Source organism: Pelodiscus sinensis, chromosome 4 (assembly GCF_052426305.1).
Source record: "Pelodiscus sinensis isolate ZL-2025 chromosome 4, ASM5242630v1, whole genome shotgun sequence".
Classification (NCBI taxonomy): Eukaryota; Metazoa; Chordata; order Testudines; family Trionychidae; genus Pelodiscus; species Pelodiscus sinensis.
The window spans coordinates 102,579,134-102,603,732 of record NC_143055.1 but is presented as its reverse complement, the minus strand read 5'-3'; the positions used below and the strand labels follow the sequence as shown (position 1 = coordinate 102,603,732).

The 24,599-nt window shown below is 37.8% G+C and overlaps 1 long non-coding RNA gene across 2 annotated transcripts in view; it reads left to right on the top strand.

The window, feature by feature from the left end:
- The window catches only part of LOC142829410 (uncharacterized), a 53,311-nt gene extending 28,998 nt beyond the window's left edge, over positions 1–24,313 (top strand). Inside the window, exon 3 of one of the 2 annotated variants that reach the window (XR_012903810.2) lies at positions 23,209–24,313. This is a non-coding gene — a long non-coding RNA (uncharacterized LOC142829410). Of the gene's footprint in view, positions 1–653; positions 1,236–23,208 lie in introns of those variants that run through there. The other variant, XR_012903807.2, reaches the window with a different exon arrangement.
- Positions 24,314–24,599: the final 286 nt, after the last annotated feature.

The following is a 24,599-nucleotide window of genomic DNA, read 5'->3' as shown; positions in this document are numbered from 1 at the left end:
CTGTGTACATATACTAGTAGAGATTATAGTTATCCTAGTAAAAATGAAAGAACCTTGGGTCTATTGTGCCTCTTCTTCGTTTTCTCATTTCTATTTGATTTGTACTTTGCCATACCACATTCTTTCTGCAATTTACCCAAGATTCTCCATTGCTCACACTTTCCTTCCATATTTAATGTTTTTAAAAACTTAAATGTTCTATATCTTAATCTGTTTTCTCCACAAACTAAGAAGTTTGAGATTTTTTTTCTTCATTCTGCTTTATTTTACAAGACAGCCAATGCATAGCAATATCTCTCAGAAAAGCCTGAAAGAAACTTTTCATTCAGTTTTATGTCTCATTTGTAGTATGCAAGAAACAATGAAAATATTCTAATCTGCCACCGGACTAAATTTAAAAAAAATTAAACTTTTTATGTTCCAGTAGATGTCAGTTTGGTTTGATGCTTACACTTCCTTGGACTTGAGAGACTTTGTAAATGCTCAATCTCCTTCCTAGTCAGGAAGTACATTTCTCTTTAGCAGATATCAAAAAATTGAAAAAAGATGACTCATTCAACATTTATCTTCACCTTTTCACAATATGCAAACTTCTTTATGGCTGACCTTACGAAGTTAGTATCAATATATTAACCAATCTTTTATCTCCGTAGTGGACATTGTGTTAACTCACATTACAGCATCCAGTTAGCAGAGGGCTAAAGACCAAAATCCCTCAAGCCAAGGTCATGAAGACCTGATTCAGAAGGAAGACAGAGGCTGCATTTGAGTACAATGTGGAGGCAGAAGCCTGGAATCTGGCTATAGAGAGACGCTTAAGCAGGTTGGAGGCAGGACTGAAGGGCAGAGAGCCAAGTTCGGAGGCAGGTGGCTGCTGGGAAGAAGGTCAATAATATCTGGGACTGGAATGGACAATCAGCAAGTCCTGAAATGGGGGCTATATGAATGGGCCTGAACAGTTCTGCATGTTACGGACAAAGCACTGCTGGCAAGTGTAGGGTTGCCTCTGAAAAGGGAGTGGCTTAGCGTGAGAATCCCAGGCACTAGATATTCATCTCCACCTTCGAGCCCCTGTGCTGCATTGCAATAGGTGCTACTAAAATAGCAACATAAATTACCTTAATTTATAATGCAGGGACATATCCTCAAGGATTGCTGTTAAATTATTTCTGTTTTTGAAACTGTTCATTTTACTTCATGTGAACCACACTGGATTCGGCTTTCTCAATACTAGAAATTTTACATCCAATTGCTTCTCTTCTCTCTTTTGTTTTATTCCCCACTGGGACAGGTTTATTTTGAGAGTGACTAGAATGTCTGTTTTACAAGAAATAACCATAAGGTCCTAAAATATTAACTAGACCTGTGCATAAACTTCACGTTTATAAAAAAATATTTGAAAACAAAATATTTGATAACTAGGAAAAGTGATAAACTCAAGTTAATTTTAATGAGACAATCTTCTTAGTGAAGCCTCTGCACATTAGCTTAGTACTTTTAAAGCTTAGTAGCCAAACATCCTAATGGTATTAGTTCACTGTATAAGCATCTACATGGGACAGTAGGGCAAAGTAGCTGGTGTGTGTTAAGTTTGTGCTTACTGCACACTAACTTGTCTTGGTAGCTTCAGATGGATAGCCGAGTTAGTCTGTAGCTGGAAAAACTTAAACTACAACATCGTCTAGCAGAACCTTAAAGACTAACAAACATGTAGATGGTGCCACGATCTTTTGTGGTTACAACCCACTTTTTTAGATGAATGGAGTATTAAAAGTCCAGTTCCAAAATAAATAGGGTAATGGGGGGGGGGGGGAAGAAGGAGGGGTAAAAATAGTTCATATTACATGAAGCTGATCAAGAAGGTGCAAATTGTTCTCAAGTACCCATTGTTTGTTGGGTAAACCATTAGGATGTGGAAAGTAGAGTACTAGTCAGATAATATCTTTATTCATACCTTTGTGATGGGTCCCAAACTTATAAATGAAGTTGTTTCAATGCTTCCCTGTGTATTTGGCTTATGAAATTGATCTGAAAAAACATGGTGACATTAAGATCCATTGAGTGCCACGGTAGGTACATGTTTCTGCATGTTGTCTTTTTGGATATCTGATCTGTGTCTATTAATTCTTTCCCATAGAGACTATCCAGTTTGGCCAATATACATGGCAGAGGGGCCTTGTTGGCATTTGATGGCATAGATCACAATAGTGGAAGTGCAGTTAAATGAGCCCCTGATGTTGTAGCTGATGTGGTTGGGTCCAGTGATTGAAATCACTTGCGTAGAGGTGTGGACAGTTGACACAGGGGCTGATTGCAGGGATGGGTTGCTGGATGATTGTGATGGAGGTATGCTGCATGGTAACTGGAAAGAATTTGTTTGAGGTTTTGGGGTTGTCTGTTGGTGAGGATTAGCCTTTCCCCCCAAGGCCTGTGAGAGTGAGGGGTCATTTTCCAGGATAGGGTATAAATTGTTGATAATACATTGGAGAGATTTAAGTTGTGAGCTGTTGGAGATGACCAGTGGAATTCTGTTTTCTCTTCTTGGCCTATCTTGAAGTAGTTCATGTCTAGGTACTGTTGAGGTTCTGTCAATCTGTTTTTTCTCTTTACTGGGTGGGTATTTCAGTTTTAAGTTCCTATAAAGATCCTTTTGCTGTTTGTCTTTCTGTGGGATTGGAGCAAATCCAGCTGTATTTTAGGGCTTGACTGTGAACAATAGATTGATAAATGTGTCTTGGATGGAAGCTAAAGGCACGAAGGTAAGTGTAGAGGTTGGTAGGAAGGTTTCTGGTATAAGGTGGTAGAAATGTGTGCATCATATAACTGTATGGTAGTGTCAAGGAAGTGGATTTCTCCTGTGGACTGATCCAGGCTGAGATTGATGGTGGGATGGAAGTTGTTGAAGAATTCCACAGGGATTTCCATGGGTCCATGTGATGAAGATGTCATCAATGTAGCATCATTAGAGTAAGGGTGCTAGATGGCGAGAGCTGAGGAAATGTTCTAGGTCAGCCATAAAGATGTTGGCATATTGTCAGCCATGCGGATGGCCATGGCTATGCCACTGACTTGAAGATAAAAATTCTCTCAGAATTGGAAGTAGTTGTGGGTAAGGACAAAGTTGCAGAGCTCTGTAACCAGTTGAGTGGTGGTGTCATCAGGGATGGTGTTCCTGATGGCCTATAATCTGAAGAAGTGGGTTGTACCCAGGAAAGCTCATGATACCATCTATGTGTTTTGTTAGTCTTTTAAGGTGCTGCTAGACTGTTTGGGGTTTTTTTAAATAATTTTTTTAAGTTTTCCCTTGATAGACCAACCTTAAATTGTCAGTTGGTGAGCAACCCCTGGGAATTCCTCAGCAAATAGAAGTATTTTAAAAACACAGACACTCTGAGGATTTTAAAAGAGGGGGGGAAAAAAGCAGTCTAACCACATTTTGACACAGGCAGAGTGGAATGTTCCAAGCCTTAATGTACATATTTTCAGCTTTTTAGATAACAAGAATACAAAGCACAAATGGTGTTTGAACTAACTCCTCTGCAACAGATTCAGACAGTTACCCTTTTGGAATAGATTACAATGCTGTGAAGAAATCCCTTCCAGAAACAGCCCATAGATAACATTTGGGACCATCTGTGGGAAGGTTGGGGAGCCCTCACATTCTCTCCAGACTTCCTGGTCTGTCATTTATGCTGTCCTTCCTCAACGTTCATAACACGTGAGAGTTCTCTGAATCATGTAAACAGACATGAGAAAGATACTCTCCTCCCCTCTCCCCCGACCCGACCATTTCTTTCACTTATTCGAGAAAGGGTTCATATCGAAACAAAGAAAGGAAAAGGTGACCTGTGTCCTAGGCAATCTTTCTGGACTCAGCGGTATGACCTTGAACTATCAGGGTCTTAGTGGGGGTATATCTCCAGCCCCCTTTCTAGGGGCATACTGTCTCCTTCTCAGCTGACTGTTCTTTGCTGTCAGCAGTCTGAGGTGGAGCAACCCTTCTTTTTTTTTCCTTTGCTTACCGCTTCCCAGCAAATAACAGGTTGTCTCACCTCCACCTTGAGACAGAACAAGCCTTGCAGGTGTGCTGCATTAGAAGAGCTCATGATTCTCTTCCCTTCCAGAGTGATGACATGTCCTATCTCACCCTGCCTCAGAATTTAATTCCATTGTAGAATGCTATAGGATACAGAATAAAAATGTGATATCTTACCGATCAGCAAGAGTGAGCTTAAGTTCCTAATAAAGTATTTACCTTATGTACACAAATAAGGTAATAAAACTTCTACTATTCCCTAGCTATCACCTCCAACTGAAGCTGTCCTGGTTGCTTTTTATAAAATATTATTTATTCAGTATGTAATGCTTCTCAGAAAATAAATGGACTGAATAAAGAATGGCCTCTTGCTATTTCCTGGAGGACTTACTCTGTGGCAAATAATAATAATAAAACACGGAATAGCTAAAAACATTCTAGTTTACGCACCCATAAAACGACATTTATCCGCTTCTATCTTGATCCTCACACCAAAAATAATTTTCTGGAACAGACTCTGAGCTTGTTGACCTGCAAATAAATTGAGCAAGGAAATAGCTTTTTTTGTATTTTTAAGCATCTGATTGTTTCTGTGGTTCCTAGTCAATATAACAGTAATTGGAATCATTATGACTAATGCTCAGATCATCTTACAGGTCTTTCATATATGTATAAACATCTCATATCCTTTCTCAACCTCTCTTCTCCCTCCCCACAATATTTTTTCTACTTATATCCAAATAAACTGTGATGTGCTAGACAAGCTCCATGTTCAGTATATTATCTATTTCCCTAAATTTAATATCTTCCTTGAGCTGTATCTCCACTACTACTGAGACTATTTTTCATTATACTGTATTTATGTGCTCATATTTTAATATTCTAGTTTATATCCTTAATCTTAGTGTGACTTCCATAATCTTGTTAGTTCATAATTATTATTATTAGCTCTTCTACTGTGCATACAATACTATCTCCTGGAAAAAAAAACTTTCATTTTTGTTTTACTAAGGATGTTGGTAAACCATATGGTTGCCATGAAACCATTGTTTTAACTATATCTGCCTCAATCATCCATGTGCCTTTGTACTTTAAGAATTACTGTTAACAACTTCGTATTTTGTGTGCATTTGAGTCTTGTTTGTGTACCATTGATAGCTACTGAATCTCATTGTTTTCGTAAGTCCCACAAAGGCAAGGTTTTCAAAGGTGACTAGTGTTTTTGGGTGCCAAACGAGAGACTCCTGGGCTTGGTTTTCAAAAGGTGGATGGTCAGAACTTTCAGACAATCAGGTCGTTTTAAAATATATCAACTAGGACACCCAAAAATGGCATTACGGGTTAAATCCATAGCATTTCAAACATCTAATTTCTCAACGCTATACCACCTCATGGAATTAACAGTTAGGCTCCAAGCCTCCAGATACGATGAATGGAGAGATGTAGGTTCTTTCTCAGGATGCAGGGGCACCTTACCATTTTCTTACAAGAACATTGCAGGTACCTGCCTAACTCTACACAAAATGTCTGAGGGGGAGGACAGTGACAACTCCTTCCTTATAACATTACACAAACTATTTGCTCATGATCAAGGAGACCTTGGTCCAATTTCCCTCTCTGCCTATTAAGAAAATATTTGAATGGAGGGTTTTCTAACTCTCAGGTGAGTGCCCCAACCACTCAATTATGGGATATTCTGAAGGGGAGGCGGTATCTCTCAGTCTCTCTTTTTGACATCATTCCATTTTGAATAACCAAATAACTAGATACACATTGTCTTTGGTTTTTATGTGAGACTGATTCTGTATTCCTGTAGGAATTGAGTTCCAATCCCCTTTCTTATCAGCCAGAACAGGGAGCTAATGCTGAGTTTCCCGCATCTTGGATGAGTGCTCTAAGCACGGAGCTAAAAGTTATGTGGTGGAATGAGTGCCACCAACTCTTCCTTTTCCAGCACTGGTGACAGTATGTATGGGGCCAGCTTTAAGTGCCCTGAATAGAGCTACTGGATTGTCACCCGCAAAGAAAATGGGCAGAGTGACACCTAGTTTAAAGAGCCTTTCTGGGCTCAGTCTTCGGGCCTCAGTGTGAGGGTTGTGCACATGCCCCGTGGAAGATTTTTAGGTAAATTTCCACTAATTAAATCTGTTATGTGGTTGAGAGAGGCTAGACAGCACATGAGTGGGGCTTCTGAGGATTTATATTTTGAACATAGTGTGCCAAGTGGCAAATAGATATCTAACTCCCTTTATAGATCTAGCCCAAAATCACAAGTCACTTTTAAAAATCTTGCCTATATTAAATGTTAAACCCTGCCTTAGTCAGAAATTGACTGCATCTCATCTTTTGCAGCTAGCATACATGTTCCTTTGAAGATTTCTTAGATTATCATGCTGACCACAGAATTATTCCTGAAAGCAGTTTTTGTTTCTTTCCTTACCTTTAAAGTTATATTTGTAAAGCAATGGTGATTCAAGTTGTGTTGCAGTTAAATATTCCATTAATTTCAGTAAGACGTATGTTACCCAATATAGACTGTAAACAATTTATGTCATTAGGTAATGCACAGAGGCTTTTTTACACTATACCAGCTTTATTTATCTACTGTGTTTTGCATAATTAGCTGCTAATGAGGCTCTATCTTTCACTGCTGTTAGGTCTAGATATCCATTCCTTCTCTCAATGAATTCATTTTTGCTGTCTCATTAACGCACTAGAAAAGCCTGAAAATTGTATTTTAATTAAAGGCTAAACTACCGCTAGCTGGAGTCATTAAATTGGCTGATAAGTTCCAATAAAAATACAAGAACTTTCTTTGTCAGTTACTGGAAGAACATGAAAACTAAAATGGCCCTCTCTCCTATGGTGAAAGAAAGGGTGGCATATTATTATTCTCATTTTGTTTTTCTGAAATTATTTATTTAGTAACTACTTGACAACCAGGCAAGGAAAAGCCATGAAAAGAGTGCTTTTTTCTGTGAAGTTATTTTAAAATTCCATTTCTACTTTAATAATTTCATTCAGTGTGTTCCACTTACAAGAACATATCTAGTGGCCTTGGAAAAATTTCTTTTTACCTAGGAGAATCAAACATGTCCATTTTCAGACTCCTTAAACTTTTCTTTGAGTCCTCAGCAGCACTGACAATCTCAAGAAGAAATTGGAGTGATGTCCAAAAAATCGTGTTTTTTTTTTTTTTTTTTTTTTTTTTTTTTTTTTAAATAATGAAGTTTGGGTCTTATTTGCCTTTTGATATTTTTAATGTCTCTAGGATTCACGTTTCCCAGGCTTTCTTCACAACCAAACACTGTATTCACTCACATTGGTCCCAATTTGCTTGAGAAGAATTCAAAGAATTTGCACAGAGATGAGTTAGACCACCACATCTCCTAACAGACCAAAGAGTTAGGACAACCTGTATGGAGATGAATATACATGTATACCTTTTTCATATTTTTGAAATTCACTGTCCTGAAGAGTCTTCCTTTTTCACCGACATTGTATTGCAATAGTTAAAAATAGAGCTATTGTTTAATCAGTTAACTCACACAAAAATGCAAAAAATTAACTGTGATTAACTGACATTTTAATTGTACCATTGAACAATAGAATCCCAATTGTAGAAAATAATCTCACATTTAATAAATTTCATTTTCAAATATATTTACTTCAGTTAAAATGCAAAGTGCTCAGGTTAAAATGCAAAGGTTATTATTTTTATTACAAATATTTGCACTTAAGGTATTTTAAGTGACATTATACAAGTACTAAATTGTAGTCATCTTATCATGCAAGAGCAATTTACAAATGTATATTTTTATATAATTGCACTCAAAACTAAAAAATTACAAAATGTTAGAACTTACTAGTTCACTCAGTCCTACTTCTTCAGCCAACTGCTAATACCAAAAAAAGAGTTTATTTGCATTTAGAGGAGATAATTGCCTATTTGTTTTTTTTATTTACCACAAAGTGAGATCAGGTTTTAATAATGGAGATTGCTTATCTCCTAGAACAGGAAGGGACCTTGCAAGGTCATTGAGTCCATTCTCTGCCTTCACAGTAGAACCAAGTACCATCCCTGATGAATTTTTGCCCCAAATCCCTAAATGGCCTCGGCAAGGATTGAACTCATAACCCTGGGTTTAGCAGGCCAATGCTCAAACCACTGAGCTATCCCTCCCTCAGGTGTTCATATGCAACATCGGCTACAAAAGATATTTACATGACACATATGGAAAATATTCATATGTCCCTTGATGAATTAGTCAGCATTCTCCAGATCTTGCATTATCTAAAAATAAAAAAGAAGACCTATAAAAAGTGGAAACTAGGACAAATTACAAAGGATGAATATAAGCAAACAATACAGGTATGCAGGGAAAAGATAAGAAAGGCAAAGGCACAAAATGAGTTCAAACTAGCTAAAGACATAAAGGGTAACAAGACTTTCTATAAATATATTAGAAGCAAGAGGAAGACCAAGGGCAGGATAGGCACACTGCTCAGTGAAGAGGGAGAAACAGTAACAGGAAACTTAGAAATGGCAGAGATGCTTAATGACTTCTTCGTTTTGGTCTTCACCAAAAAGTCTGATGATGAAGGAATGCCTAACATAGTGAATGCTAGCAGAAATGGGGTAGATTTAGAAGATAAAATTTAAAAAAAAAAAAGAACAAGTTAAAAATTACTTGGAAACAATAGATGTCTGCAAGTCACGGGGCCTGATGAAATGCATCCTAGAGTACTCAAGTAGCTGATAGAGGTTGTATCTGAGCTGTTAGCTATCATCTTTGAAAAATCATGGATGACAGGAGAGATTCCAGAAGATTGGAAAAGCACAAATATAGTGCCCATCTATAAAAAGGGAAATAAGAACAACCCAGGAAACTAGACTAATCAATTTAACTTCTGGGCCAGGAAAGATAATGGAACAAGTAATTAAGGAATTTATCTGCAAACATTTGGAAGAAAATAAGGTGATAGGTAACAGCCAGCATGGATTTGTGAAGAATATATTATGTCAAACCAATCTGATAGCTTTCTTTAATAGGATAATGCGTCTTGTGCATAAGGGAGAAGCAGTGGATGAGGTATACCTAGACTTTACTAAGGCATATGCTATGGTATTGCATGATATTCTTATGAATAAACTACGAAAATATAACTTAGATGGGGCTACTATAAGGTGGATGCATAACTGGCTGGTTAACTATTCTCAGAAAGGAGTTATTAACTGTTCACAATCATGCTAGAAGGGCATAACAAGTGGGGTTCCGCAGAAGTCTGTTTTGGGACCGGTTCTGTTCAATATCTTCATCAACAATTTAGATGATGGTATAGAGAGTATGCTTATTAAGTTTGCAGATGATACCATGCTGGGAGGTTTTGCAACTGCTTTGGAGGATAGGGTCCTAATTCAAAATGATCTGTACAAATTGGAGAAATGGTCTGAGGTAAATAGGATGAAGTTTAATAAGGACAAATGCAAAGTGTTCCTTCCTAAGTGGAGTAATCAGTTTCATAGAATGGGTAGCAACTGTCTAGGAAGGAGTACTACAGAAAGGGATCTAGGGGTCATGTGACACTGTTGCAAAAAAAAAATCTAACATGATTCAGGGATGTATTAACAGGAGTGTTGTGAGCAAGACACGAGAAGTCATTCTTCCGCTCTACTCTGCGCTGATTAGGCCTCAATTAGAGTATTGTGTCCAGTTCTGGCTACCACATTTCCAGCAAGATATGGAGAAATTGGAGACGGTCCAGAGTAGAGCAATAAGAACGATTAAAGGTCTAGAGAACATGAGCTATGAAGGAAGACTGAAAGAATTGGGCTTGTTAAGTTTAGAAAAGAGAAGACTGAGAGGAGACATGATAACAGTTTTCAAGTATCTAAAAGGATGAGGGAGAAAATTGTTCTCCTTGGCCTCTGAGGATAGGACAAGAAGCAACAGGCTTAAACTGTAGCAAGGGAGGTTTAGGTTGGACATTAAAATCTTCCTAACTGTCAGGGTGGTTAAACACTGGAATAAATTGCCTAGGGAAGTTGTGGAATCTCCATCTTTGGAGATATTTAAGAGCAGGTTAGATAGACATGTATCAGGGATGGTCTAGACGTTTTTTGGTCCTGCTGTGAGGGCAGGGGACTAGACTTGATGATCTCTTGAGGTCCCTTCCAGTTCTTGTTTTCTGTGATTCCAGAGGACATGCCTCGATGCTGCTCATGTTCATTAAAAATAACTATTTAAATTTGACTGAACTCCAGTATACTGTATGATTTGCAATCTGCCATATATTTCATGTTATAGCAGTCTTCGATGATGATGTAACACACGTTCTTCGTTTTGTCAAATCTGCAGTGAAAGTGTTCTCAAATGGAAGAAGATACGTATGTGAGATTTCTAAAGATAGATACAGGCAGTCCCTGGGTTACATACAAGATAGGGACTGTAGGTTTGTTCTTAAGTTGAATTTGTATGTAAGTCGGAACTGGTACATATTGTAGGGGAAACTCTAGCCAAACATTTCTCCAAAGCTCAGTTTTAATCTCCCACACCTCACTTCTCTCAGTCCTATATTCTCAAGCTGAGGTGTCTGCTGAGAAAAGCCGCTCTGCATCTCCCTGGTCTGCTGGGGGGAAGCAGCTAGTGCGCGGTTGCCTCACCCCGTTTGTAAGTAGGGATCCGATGTAAGTCAGATCCATGTAACCCGGAGACTGCCTGTATAGCACTCAACCATAGTTTTAAGAATTTGAACTGCCTTCTAAAATTTTAAAAGGACATGATGTGGAACATGTTTCAGATATCTTTAAAGAGCAACACTACAAAATCAGAAACTACATACCTCAAACCACCAAAACAGAAAATCAGTGGCATTATCATTAATGCATGAAGATGCATTAGCCCCCATTGTTTTGGATTGTTTAATGAGTGGAATTTGTCATCAACATGGGAACATGTCATATGGAATGATGGTTGAGGCATGAAGGGTATATGAATCTATAATGCATCTAGCATGTAAATATCTTGCAATGCAAGCTAGAACAGTGCCAGAACTATCTCTTCTAAATGTAAACAGACTCAATTGTCTGAGTAAGAGGCTGAACAGGAAGAAGGACTGAGGCTACGTCAGGAAGGAGCTTTTCCAGAAGAGATTTTCTTAAAAAAAATTCGTCCAAAAGAGAGCATCCACACTGCCAAAGCACATTGAAAAAGTGATCGCTTTTTCAAAAGATATCATACATTCAGTGTGCTTTTTTCTCTTTCCTCTTCTTTCAAAAGAACTCCCTCTTCTTTATCCACACATGTCTTTTTCTGAAAGAGCTCTTTCGGAAAAAGGCTTCTTCCTCATAGAGGTTTACCAACATCAGAAAAACCCCTCTGTTCTTTCAGGTTTTTTTTTTTTTCAAAAGAACGTGATTTCAGCTTGGACATAAGTTGGTTTTTTTTGGAAAAATGGTAATTTTTCCGAAAAAAGACATAACCTGAGTGGATTCAAAAATTTTAATGCAATTTTTTGTACACAATTCTACATTTGTAAATTCAACTTTCATCATTAACGGTTTGCACTACAGAGCTTTCAATGGGAGAATTGAAAATGCTATTTGTTTTGGGTTTTTACAGTGCACATGGTTGTAATTAAAAATTAACATGAACATTTATTTCTGTTGGAATAGAAAACAAGATGTACAATGTATCTAGGGAAAAAGTAGAAAACAACCAAAATATTTAAATAAATTGTATTTTATTACCATTTAACAGCACAATTAATCACTTGATTAACTATCAAGTGATTAAAATTAATTATGATTAATCAAGTTTTACTTGATGTTGCATTAATAATTTATGCTTTGTCAACTTGAATATAATGTGGTTAATTGAATCTCATTTCCTTAAATCCTGTAATCAGATTTAATCTTCTCTGTTACTTATTTTAAAATGAATTTTCTTGGCTGAGTACATCTGACAATATTAAGTGTAGCAGTCAGGATAGTCATCCACTAGCTCCTCAGTCTCTGAATGCATAGCTACTGGCGTACATTCTAAAGCAGCTTCAAATCATAGACTCACAGAATACTAGGACTGGAAGGGACCTTGAGAGGTCATCGAGTCCAGTCCCCTACCCTCATGGCAGGACCAAATACTGTCTAGACCATCCCTGCTAGACACTATATTTGCCCTTTTCCAGTCTTCTGGAATCTCTCCTGTCTCTCATGATTTTCCAAAGATGATAGCTAGAGGCTCATATCTCCTCTATCAGCTCCTTGAGTATTCTAGGATGCATTTCATCAGGCCCTGGTGACTTGCAGGCATCTAACTTTTCTAGGTGATTTTTAACTTGTTGTTTTTTTTTTTTTATCTTCTAAACCTCCCTCCTTCCCACTAGCATTCACTATGTTAGGCATTCCTTCAGACTTCTCGGTGAAGACCAAAACAAAGAAGTCATTAAGCATCTCTGCCATTTCCAAATGCACAGCTACGTCCTAAAGCAGTTTTGTGTTAGTTTCACTTTCTCTTATTAGTGGCTACATACCTACTAAACATCCCCCCAGTACCTATTTCTAAGCTGTTTACAGAGATATGTCGATCTTTGAAGGGAGAACCAAGGTGTTAATGGCACTGTCATGGGGTGCTCCTTTCATGTTTGGACTGGTACCTCCATTTTTGGATTGATTTAAGGCAACCCTCCTTCTTCCCCTCCCCATCTCTCCTGCCTGTCCACAGTTTTCACGCTGTCACTCCATTTCTGCTCCATGCTGGCAATGCCTCTTGTAGCTTCCAGAACCACAGTATCCTCTTCATGGCTCAGCTGTCCAGCCGTAGTATCAACTGTGCCCCCCACTCTAGGCTTAGGGAGATTTAGCTCCTGAATAGTCCTAAGCAGCATTCCCACTCACTTCTTTAGTGCCTAGGGTTGCCAACTTTCCCGACTGGATGAACCAGATGCTATTGCTGTGAATGGTGTCCAGTCTGTCTGATTTGGAAAGTTGGCAATGCTATGCCACTCACCCAGTGGCTGGAATAGCACAGCAGACAGGTCTGCTCTCTCCAGCCTTACTGCTCTATCCCTGGGTTTCTTCCTATTACTGCATCCCCTCTTCTTCCTGGACCTCCCAATTCCAAAAGCCTTCTTGCTTTCATTCTCTGGAAAGAGGAATCTGTAGTCTCCACTGACTGCTTTTCTCCTTGGAGTTCCTGCCTTTCTCCTTTTAGCTCCTGGGCTTTATAGTCCCCACCAATTCCTGCCCAGCTGAGCGCTCCCTAATTGCTTATTTGATCCATCTGGCCTACATTCTACCCCTGCATGGTGAGTGTGGGGTAATCATTTCACCACAGTCACTCTCAATCTAATGAGTCTAACCGCAGGTAGCAACATGTCCAATCTTTTAAACAAACCCAACAATGGACTTCAGTTTAAATGATCTACATACAACCATTCTGATTAGAATGTTATCAGCAAAAGACAGATGCCCCCTTCTTTGTACTCCATATTTTATGGATTTCTTTAACTATCTCAACAGGAGGTGGTATTGCCTGAAGCTTTTTCTGAACGAATTCACTCTTAAACTCACCTACCAGTCTGACCTGTTTCCTCAGAATCACAGGAGAAAAGCACACAGCTGCATATTTTAAAATAAATAGAAAAAATGGATTGTTACACTTCCCATTTTAGTTCTAAAGCACAGAAGTAGTCATAAGGTACGTAGAAATTTTCACAAAACTTTGTCTACATTTTTCATTGTGAGGTTGTGTTAAAAAAAAACCGTGAACACTAGTGGGGAAATTGCTTTTTCTTTTTTATTGGATGGAAACAGAATTGAGCAGAAACTAATGACAGTTAAAGACCAAATTTGTAAAAGTGCCTAATGATGCAGATACTTGCTTAGGGGAAATTGGGTATCATGGCGCTCTTGGAAAAGCCCATTAAGCACCTATCTAAAAATCTTTAGACACCTACATACAGTTAAAATATAGCTCACTATGATGCATCAAAATCTCAGTAAATCAGCCAATGATCTTCATTTTTGCCTTGGCTGATGCTACTTGATTTTTAAAGGACTATGTATTTATGGCTAAAAATTGTTCAGAAATGTAGTATATTATATAATGCTGCAATCACTTGAAATACATATCCAAACCTCTTTTCATACACATTTTTAGATTAGTCTTTTTCCATGCTAACGGTTGGGTTAAACCTCTTAGAAATGAGGTGGAACTATTGCCCTTAATGTCTTCTTATAGCAATTTTTATTTTAAGCTTCTTTATATAACTGGATAGCTGAAACAATAGCAGCCTCCATTCCAAAACTATGGCCCATGCAAGGCACATGGCAATGAAGGGGTTTCACTGGATATTCTCTTGTGAAGACTTGTATGTCTGAAAGAAATGTCAGGAAGATCAGAGAATCTGAGAAGAGATGCAGCATGGCAGCACCAGTTATAGCCTGGGTAAATGCAGGAGGATAGCCTGAGAAAAACCTGGACACAGAACTTTTGGGGCTGAGTGCTGCCTAAGAAGGGCTTGAACACAAAGAAAGTGACACACAGAAAGTGCCTTCTGCTACTTGATTCCTTTTGTATTCAGGGAAACAGCATCTTGTATATTCTTTGTAAATAAACAGGGTTGCAACAGAGGTAACAAACTACAACTTTTCTTAGTAGAAGCAACCTGCAAAACTCCTATCTGGTCAAAGCGATACCATTGGGATCATGTCTGTGTTGTACTGTACATCTGAAGATTAGCACAAAAAAGGATAAATCTGACTCTAGAATTTAAGAAAATAAAAGTTATCTGAGCAACGTTAAATGTGCTGAAGTGCTAGTAAAAATGCATGAAAATGGGCATTTGAATGTTGTTTGTTAAAGATGAAAATTTACACTTTCTGGAAAATCTTAATAGAAATATATAAGGAAAACACAAAACGAGCAGTTCTCCACACACAATCTCTTTTGGTCTAATTCACGTCTTCCTTTACAAACACAGACTTTTGGACTTCACAGCTTTACCTCACTCTTTGGCTTAATTTGAGATCAATCCAAGCCAGTGCTGATTCCAGAATACTGAAAAGTGTAATATGACACCCCTAAATGTCAGCATAAATTCTGCTCCTTACCTTACAGTCAGGTACTTCATACTGATCTACTTAATGTGCAAAGTGCCTTAAATTTCTCATGAAAGCTTTTCCTAATATTAAATTAACTCCAGATATCTCAAATGCTTAACAGCTGATTTTCCATAAAGATGAAAAATCCAATATAAGCCAACTTAATTAAGAATTAATTCCCTTTAAACCATAGCCTGAATTGTTCATTTCTACTTCAGTCCCCAATCAATTTCTTGTGGCACGAAATGATCTACCAGACATGGGTGCAGATTAATTAAGATGACAAAACTTAATTTCACATATCTTAATAAAATGTGTTTAGCCTCTTTCCAAGGCTGTCATGACTTCTCTGTTTCTGTACATAGACCAACATTACCTGCTTCTTTATTACAACACAACCATCTTATTTCTCACTATCTGGTTCCAATAGGGTGAGTTTAAAAAGACAAGGTCATTTTATGGAACTCCTCCCACAATAGCTCCTGAACCAGATCGGAGAACCTCGAAGGACTAAACATCAACATTAGCCAAACAAACAAACAAAACCACCAAAACACACACAACCCCTCTCATCAAGCATTCTTATTGCAAAAGAAAAGAAACTTCAACCAGCTGCTGGCCATTTTCATTTTGGAAAGCTAACATGGTGTTTTGTCAACTGAATACACCAGGAAGACTGGCAAGCCATCTTGGAAAATATTCACCACAGAAGTCTCTGGAACTAAACATCTAGCTCTACAAGTAGGAATGATCACAACAGTGCCAGGCTGCCAATATGTTAACAGATATGTTACTTGTTACAAACCAATGTAATCAGATGCATGTACTTGTAGAGAAGATAAAAGAGAATATGTGGGAAATCAGGTATTTGGGGTTTTTTTGTTGTTGTTTTCCTCTTTGGGAGAATACTCTTCTCCTTTTAACCAAAGAGGAAGGCAATATTACTTGGCAAACAAAGCTACAAAACTACTCAGTATTTTTGCTGTATGTTCTTGAATATCCTAACAATATTACAGCATATGCTATGTATGTAATCTAAAGAGAATCTCTTTAGGAGGATCTTTTTTCCTCCAGCAATGTTTTTAAAAGTTTCTACCATTTGGCACAATCTGGTCCACTAAAAAAGTCAACAAAACAGCTTTTTAAAATAAGTATTTTTTTCTGTCTGTAGCTTTATAAGCTCCACGGTATTTTAACAGTCCACAGAGCAGGGCCAACTCCATCACAAGCAAGGAAAAATTCTAAACTTCTCTTAAGCATGGTAATAGATTTTTTTTTTAAACAAGAGATCCATAGAAATCCAAAGAGTACTCTTGATGATTTTCCCATTCTTGTGTGTCTTTGACAAACATCTAGTAACTATAGTGAGAAGCTACAACACAATCAAGATATCCAGGCATAACTCATACAGGTTTGAAAAAAAGCCACAATTTTCAAAAGATTCAGCCTTAAAATTAGGCACCTAAATCCACATTTAAGTAGCTTTTAAAAAGTTTTTTAAAGTCCCTAAATTATTTAGTAGCATGAGTTCTACTGAAGTCCACATCTGCTCCTAAATCACTAAAGCATTTTAGCCAATCTAATGTCTAGATTCCTGAATATGGAGTTAGGCCCTTAACTTTAAGCCTAAAGTCTTCAACATTTTTGTGTCTCTCTAATTTTCATAGCTCATACAAATGCAGAGGTTATGTATACATTGAGTTTAGGACATCAGTTTGGGAGCCCTAGTGAGTTCAGCATTTGAACAATGTAGCTACCAGTGCTATAGCTGAACCAGTGTTGGCACTAGTAAGAATATTTTTCTAAAATTGCACAATGCAGATGAGGCCAAGCATGCACACACAAATATGAAATTAGAGAAATTTGTGCTCACAAAATGAACAGATGTTAAAAATATTGATACATGGAGTCTTAAGCATCATTTTGTTCTCCTCCATAAATTCATTTTATATCTCAAATATATAAGAATTTTGCTGAACATATCTCTATGTGGTATAGTAATAAAATAATACTGTTTGGGGAAACATCCAATGCACAGGATATTTCTGAATAAGAAGGTTGATATCCTGGATACATATTGGAGTTTTGCCATTGACTTCAGTGGAAGATTTCACCCTAAATGTCCAAAACTAATAAGCTGCTAGGCATATGGCTGAGTACAAGAGATTCTGCTTGGACATGTCATGTCCTAAGGCCCCAAGACAGCAAGTCTGATTCGTGCAGCCTTAATAGCGCCAAAGAGGTTCTGAAATGAAGGATCCTACCTATTCAATATCAGGTCATTTGTTCCCAAACCCACATGCAGCAATGAAATATTCAGCATGAACAGGCTTCTTATTTTTGCCTGGCAGAGGGAAAACTGATTTGCTGAAAATACTTTATAAAATTCCTCAAAAGATGACACTTGTACTCACAGGAATTGATTTTGCTGAAATAGTTAGTATTTGGACTGCTGTATAATCTTAAAAATAACTGCCAAGAACATTGATAGTTGTCTCTTAAAACACCAAAAAAAGGAAAGACCGATAGGACAAAGCCTTTCTAAAGAAATGTTCTTAATAGTCAGTGCTTGAAAAATGTACCTCAAACATGCTAACTCAAGGACTGAGTCTACTTCCCAAAGTGAGGAAAAAAACTGTACCATCATGCTCTCTTCCAAACCACATCTCTTCCTGTCTCTAGTCACACAATTTGTTAAGAACTATACAAATAGCCATCTGTCTCAACGGAATGGATGCCAGAAAACAATTAACAAAGAAGGATAGAGTTGATATTTTTCACAAGAAATTATTACCCAGGTAAGAAGCCTGTAAGTCTGTGTGGTTGCCCCCATGGTCAATCTCTGAGGGTGGTTAAGCTTCTTCACTACAAAGTTCCCTTGTCACATGATTAGTCCTTGAAAAGTCCCATTAAATCTATGGTGTTCATTGTGTGAATAAGGATTACTTGCAAGGGTAAAGGCTGAAGGACTGTTTCCTGAGTAGTTAATTTTAACGAAATTAACAATGTAAGAAATTCAAGATGCATATATACTTTATATATGACCTTAATCTGAATAAAATGGAAAATGTTACCTCACCGTTATTTTTAGCAAACTACTGTAAAAGTGCATATATTTTTACATAAGTGAAGCTGTCTTTAGCTTATGAAAACTCAGCACAACAAATGTTCTTTTATTTTTGCTTCATTTTTTTCAACCTCATAGCCATGCTTCAATTATATTACCTCTAGGCTTTATGCAATCTTTATCTTAAATGAATATCAACCTGAGTAAAATGTTTATCTATTTATTCTCAACATTTTGGTTTATGTAACTTGTTAAATGTATATCCTACTACAATATGAATGCTTTCAATCTTGCTTTTATTAGTCAGAGGGGGAAAAAGCCATTTATTTCATTGGTTGTTGAGTTGCATATGGTTATAGTAAGTGTGCAGAACTATACTAAACATTACAGTTTATCAGAAACTTAACTATATATACAGAAAGAGAAAACAAGCAAAGTCATATAGCTTCTTAAAGTCTAACTTCAGCTAGGAAAGCAAGACAGATTCTCAGCTGACATAAATAGACAAACATGCTTCTGGGTGAGGATCTGTCCCTTAGGCATTACTGATGTAGGTAGGCATTGTATGTGTAGTTTGTAGTATACAGTCACTAGCAATTAATATTTTTGCTTCACACTATAATTTGTGCAGTAAAATAGAATTACCCTATAAACAAGGGCAATTACCCTATAAACAAGGGCAATTAAGGTTATACTCTTTAACCAGTTCGCTCTCTTACCATCACATGCTTGACATTAAACCTTCATTCCCTTCTTTCCAACAATGTCATCTATGTTGACAAGAATGTACCTGTCCAAAAGCAATGTGAGCTTTTTTCCTGACAGGAAAGAGACAGAACTTATTAAGATCAGTTTGGGCAACCAAAATGTTGTTGCCAAATAAAAGGTGCTGAATCCCATCGTGAAGTCCCAAATCTCAAACAACTGTACCATATAAAATAAGTCCAGAAATGCCTTCTGGGAGTTGTCCCAGTGATTTCATGAGCTAAAGATTGAATTCATGTGAAATGGTTAGACTAGAAAATTGTTCAGTCTTTTCCAGCCAGTGGACATATTACACTTTCTGAAGCTTTTGTAACTTGAAGTAAAGGGGTACGGTGGTTTACACAACAGTCCTTAAGGTCTAAGTTGTTATACAGATACAGTGGAAAGCCTTTTAATTGGGCAAACAATCTACACACTATCTCTGCAAAAGGTCTCTGTTGCATAGATCCATATTTACATATATTAAATATTTTAATAAATAATTGGTGCATATTGTCCCATTCCTTTACTAATAAGACCTGTTAGTACTTTTTCAGGCCACTTGTAATCTCCTTGTTACATTGAAATCTACTTAATTGTAGAATTGAAATAATGTCCTATTCCAGTTGTGAATACTGGTTGTCTATCAACAGCAGAACAAGATCAGTTTTAGATGGACCAATGTGTTGATCTCTTTGTTTCTCATAGATGGTACACCAAAATCTTGATGTCTCCACATTCTATTTTGGGACAGTCTTAGGGTATGTCTACACTTTAGAGGTTTTTTGGAAAAATGGGCATTTTTTCAAAAAAAACTTCAATTCTGTTCACACTGCAATCATGTTCTTTTAAAAAAAAAAATGGAAAGAACTGAGGGGTTTTCCCGACATTGGTAAACCTCTTTCTACAAGGAAGAAACCTTTTCCCGAAAGAGCTCTTTTGGAAAAAAGGCATGTGTGGACAGTGAAGAGGGAGTTCTTTCTCAAGAAGAGGAAAGAGGAAAAAGCACAGGTGCCCTGATGGCCATTTCGCCCATAGTAATCACAGCTTACATGTGAGATAGCGTCCATTCAGTGTGGATGCTATCTGTTGAAAATGCAGATTGCTTTTTCAATGTGGTTTCACAGTGTGGAGACACATTTTTGGAAGAAGTTTTTTCGGAAGATCTCTTCTGGAAAAGCTTCTTCCAAAAGAAGCCTGCAGTCTAGACATAGCCTCACAAAATTCTATTTCTTGCTTGTATCCATTGCACAAATATTAAACATAAACAGCTATGCTTGCCATACAAAATAAAGTCTTCATATATGCGTAGGACGAGCTGGAGGATTTATTATTCCAGCTCCTGTAACCCTAATTTTATGAGGAGTAAGGGAAGTCGAAGGAAGCGTAGAAGGCACCAAAAGCTCAATTGAGCAATTTTGACTTGAGCTACATCAATTGCATAGCTCAAGTTGCATAACTTATTTCGAGTTTTGCCCTGCTGTGCAGATGTACCCTAACAATTTATGGAACCGTAGCAGTAAGTAATTGTTCTTTATTTAAATGAAGTTGATGTATTTGTAAGTCCACATTTTCGGTTAGGTGTATGCTACCTATGCATAGCATATTATAATTTCTAAACTTGTGATATTATGTTGTGATCAGTGTCTCCATTACTACATCAGGTAAAAATTATACAGTTAACATAGAAAAATAATCCAGATTTCCAATGGCAATATCTAAAGAGAAACACAAGAGGGTTCATATTACAAATAGAGTAAAATAACTGATGATAAATGTAAAGTCTGCCTACATACTGAAAATCAAGAGTAATAACTAAGGTACAAAATGGTCAGCAATAATTAGAGAAAATAAATCACAAGTAGTTTGAGGTTTCATTTTTAATAGGTCTATACAAAAGAAACTGTAGCATATCTGTGACCACATGAATATAGACATTCATTCAGAATTAACATTCTGAAGCCCTGGTCCAATGTGAGTCTTTCTATTACTTCAGTCAGGTGCTCTATAATCATCTAGAGTTTCATGGCATTAGCTGTGATAAAACCCTGGTCCTTGGGCTCCAGGAACACAGGGCTTGTGATTCAGGGAAAATCTCCATTAGCTGTTGGCATTAGGGACCTAAGACCAAATGTTTAGTAGTTTTGAATCCACCAGAAGAAGGGAATGGTGCATCCATATTTGCATTGATCTACAGTGGGTTTAAAACTGATGAAAAACTATGACATGTTTGAATTTAAAATAAGTGGCCAGCTCTGTAAGTCAGTCAAAAATGGAAGAAATTTTAACCAACCACTATCCCCCAAACCAGGCACATTGTTAACCTTCGAAAAATTCAAACCCTGTCAGCCAGCTCTACACTAATCAGCTCAAAGATCCAATTATTTCTGTTTGTAAGCTCCTGGGGGGTTGGAATCCTCCATTCCTTATTTATAGTGAGGCGATCACAGTAAAAATAACACAGTAGTTAATAATTTTAGTGCAATCCCACTAAAACATAAAAGGTATAGCTTTGTGACCTGCTTTGTAGAAGAATAACAATAATGAATTCATCTCATGCAGCTCACAGTTAACACACATTCCTCCACTCCTTCAGAAAAAAGCTGCCTATGGGCTGGAGCAAGTAGAAACAATGGTGGGATTTTCCTTCTCAAGGTTATTGTCACCAGGTTGAAGACTCCCTAAAGTTTCCTGAATTAATCTAAAGCCTCAGAGTTAGTGGGTCTTCAAACACTGCATCACTGTTCTGTCATTCTGGGTGCACCTGGAGAGAATCAGTTGTACAGTGCCTGGTCATCACTCTCCACAAAACCCATTTCCACAGGCACCCATCCTATGGCAACAAACATCCCAATGCTGAAGAGGTTAGAGAGCAAGATGCAGGCACCAATCAGTCACCCCCCCCCCCCCATTTTGTACCTGGGAATGATGGGAATTGCATGAAAAGCGGTAGCACAGTACACGAAGGCAGTCTAAATACAACTCCATTGTCATCCTTAACCTCTCCCTCCACCACAGGTGGAGAGCTCAGATACCCTGGACATGGTGGGGCTCACTCCATGTTGTTGGGATCCTGCTGTTCCCAAGAACCTAGCTGCTTTTCCAAAGCTTCCATAATCTCCTTTTACTGCAGCTTCAGTGTCATGGTTACTACTCTGAAACATGCCATTCCCCAGCTCCCTCAATTCACACCATGCTTTACAAGTAGGCACCCCCCCATACACCCTTAGCATAGGGCCTACGCTGCAGCACCTTCAACCCAATTTCATCTCTGCATTTACAGCCAATCTCACACTTTAACAAAGCAGCGTGAGCTCCTGCAAGTGCTACAGTGGAGTATGAATCACCAAACTGAACTTCATCCTAGATAATGAAAAAAAGGGAGAAGAAAAGAGCCCACCACTACCATTTGATCCAGAAATTCAATCACTCTAGCAAGGCTCCTTATTACTAGCTGGACAGGAACTGTTCCCCTTTGCCATCTCCAGAAAGAGATTTTTTTCATGCAGCAACTGTAGTCACTCTGCCCTTCCTATGTAAACCCTTCTTCACAAAAAGCACATTTAACACTCAGACAGCTGGAATGATTCACAGTTTTCTATTCCTCATGATTTGCAATGCATGTTACCCTGACCCACTAATTACACCAGGACACAGAGCCAGGGAGAGAGCGAAACTATTTATCTGTTCTCAAATCCTACAGCTGCTGCTCAAGACAGAGCCCTCCCACTCTCTTCAGACTGTACTTTCTTTCCACATGTCTGTGCTTTAGCCAGAGACAATTCATGTAACTCTTGAAAATGCCAAAAAAAACCCACCAGTTGAAAAGGAAATTTGAGCCAGCCTTTTTAAAAGAAAGCAAAGATTGTACATGTGTGTGCCTGCACCCTCACATATGTAATTATTCACAGCCTTTATACAGACAGATCCATCAGACTGGAGGGATAGTTTCTTGTTAGCAATTTTTGTGCCCTGGGAATGCTAGAATGTAAATTACCATGTTGAGGCACTGGAGCAGAGTCTGATATGATTTATACCAGGGCAAAGGAAAACTAATTTCATCAAATTAAATTGAGTCTCATTTAAGAGCAAGTGACAGCAAAATTTGGCCTACGAAGATGTTACCACCTATGAATATATTTTGTTACAAACAAATTCAGATATCATCTGCATGCCTCTCACAACCATGTGATTGATTAGATAGTTTCCAAGGATCTTCTGGCTTTCTCATGGTGCTGTTGTGCCATTTGCTTTCAGATTTAGACAGCTTCACAACTGAGACCTATAAATGTCATTTGTCGCTACCAAGAGAGACAGCTAAACATGTCCCCTGAATAATGGAGAGCCTTCAGTCACCTGAAAGAGTGAAGCAGTGGTTCAAGATTGATCTGTAACTGAGAGAGGGCCTGCAATGAATCCTGTGATTTGCCAATCCATGAAGGTTTCTCCTTTGTTTGTGCTACTCGAGAATATGTAAATACTCTAAAATTACACATTTGGTAAAACTGCAACAAGATGGGACCTATCTTCGTAAGGAAAAATACATATGGTGTACTACACCTTTGGCAGCATCCGCTGCAATTCTGATGTTTTACTGTTTGCTATCGGTTGATACTGCAGATGCTCCAATGAGGATTTCAGCAGAAAACAAGTCTAGCATGAGTACATTTCCTCACTAGTTTTGTTCAAACAGAACCTGTCTTATATGGTGGTTAGTTTTTTGAACAGCTGGCTAGACTTGAGTACTATGATTTCTATGAGTGTAGTGAATGCTTGTTTTAGAGGCAGAGTGCTCTTGAGAGTACGATGAGACAAAAGAGGGTTGCCACAAAAGTACTTCAGACACATATCATTTGCACAAGAGAAAAGGGCAAAATTTAAATCAGAAAGGAAATTCTAGAATCTGAGAAATTCTCATTGTATTATAACAGAAAATTAGTGGGAACACAGTGAGATTCATTAACCTTATGAAAAATGCAAGCTTATCTATTGGAGGGGCAAGGGATTAATCCAAAACACAGATTTACAATGAGAACAGAATGCAGTATTACTAATATAAACTTAGGGATGACACTGGACAAATAATTAGATGAGAGTAGAAGGAAGAAAAACAATTGCAATTTTACTTCAGTGAAACTTTAAACCTGGAATATCACGGAGAATGCCCTGGTCTTGTTTGTCAATGACTCTTTCCATCTTCTGGACCAGAATCCGGATCCTAACGGCTCTGCATCAAGGTAGACTTAAATTTTGCATCAAAGCTTTCTACAGAAGTTTCAGATTTTTAAAAACTTTGCATGAATAATATAATTCGAATAGTATTCTTTTTGCTATTCAGATGGAAATTAAAGAGTTTGCTACTCTGAAATTTGTAACTTTCAATGTGCTGCATAACTTGTATTGAAAATATTTAAATATTGTATATAAGTGATTTGGAGAAGCTGGAGGATTTGACATCTGCATATGCAACAGTGGGGCATTTTGGAAAGGTATGTGAGAGAATTTGCATTTGTGGATTGTGGATTTTTAATGTTATTTTAACAATGACATTTGCATATTCAGAACCAATACCGCATAAGACAGACACTTCACAGTGTGTTGTTTCAGGTTCCATGAAGACAACACTACGTTGGTTTATATTCAGTGGC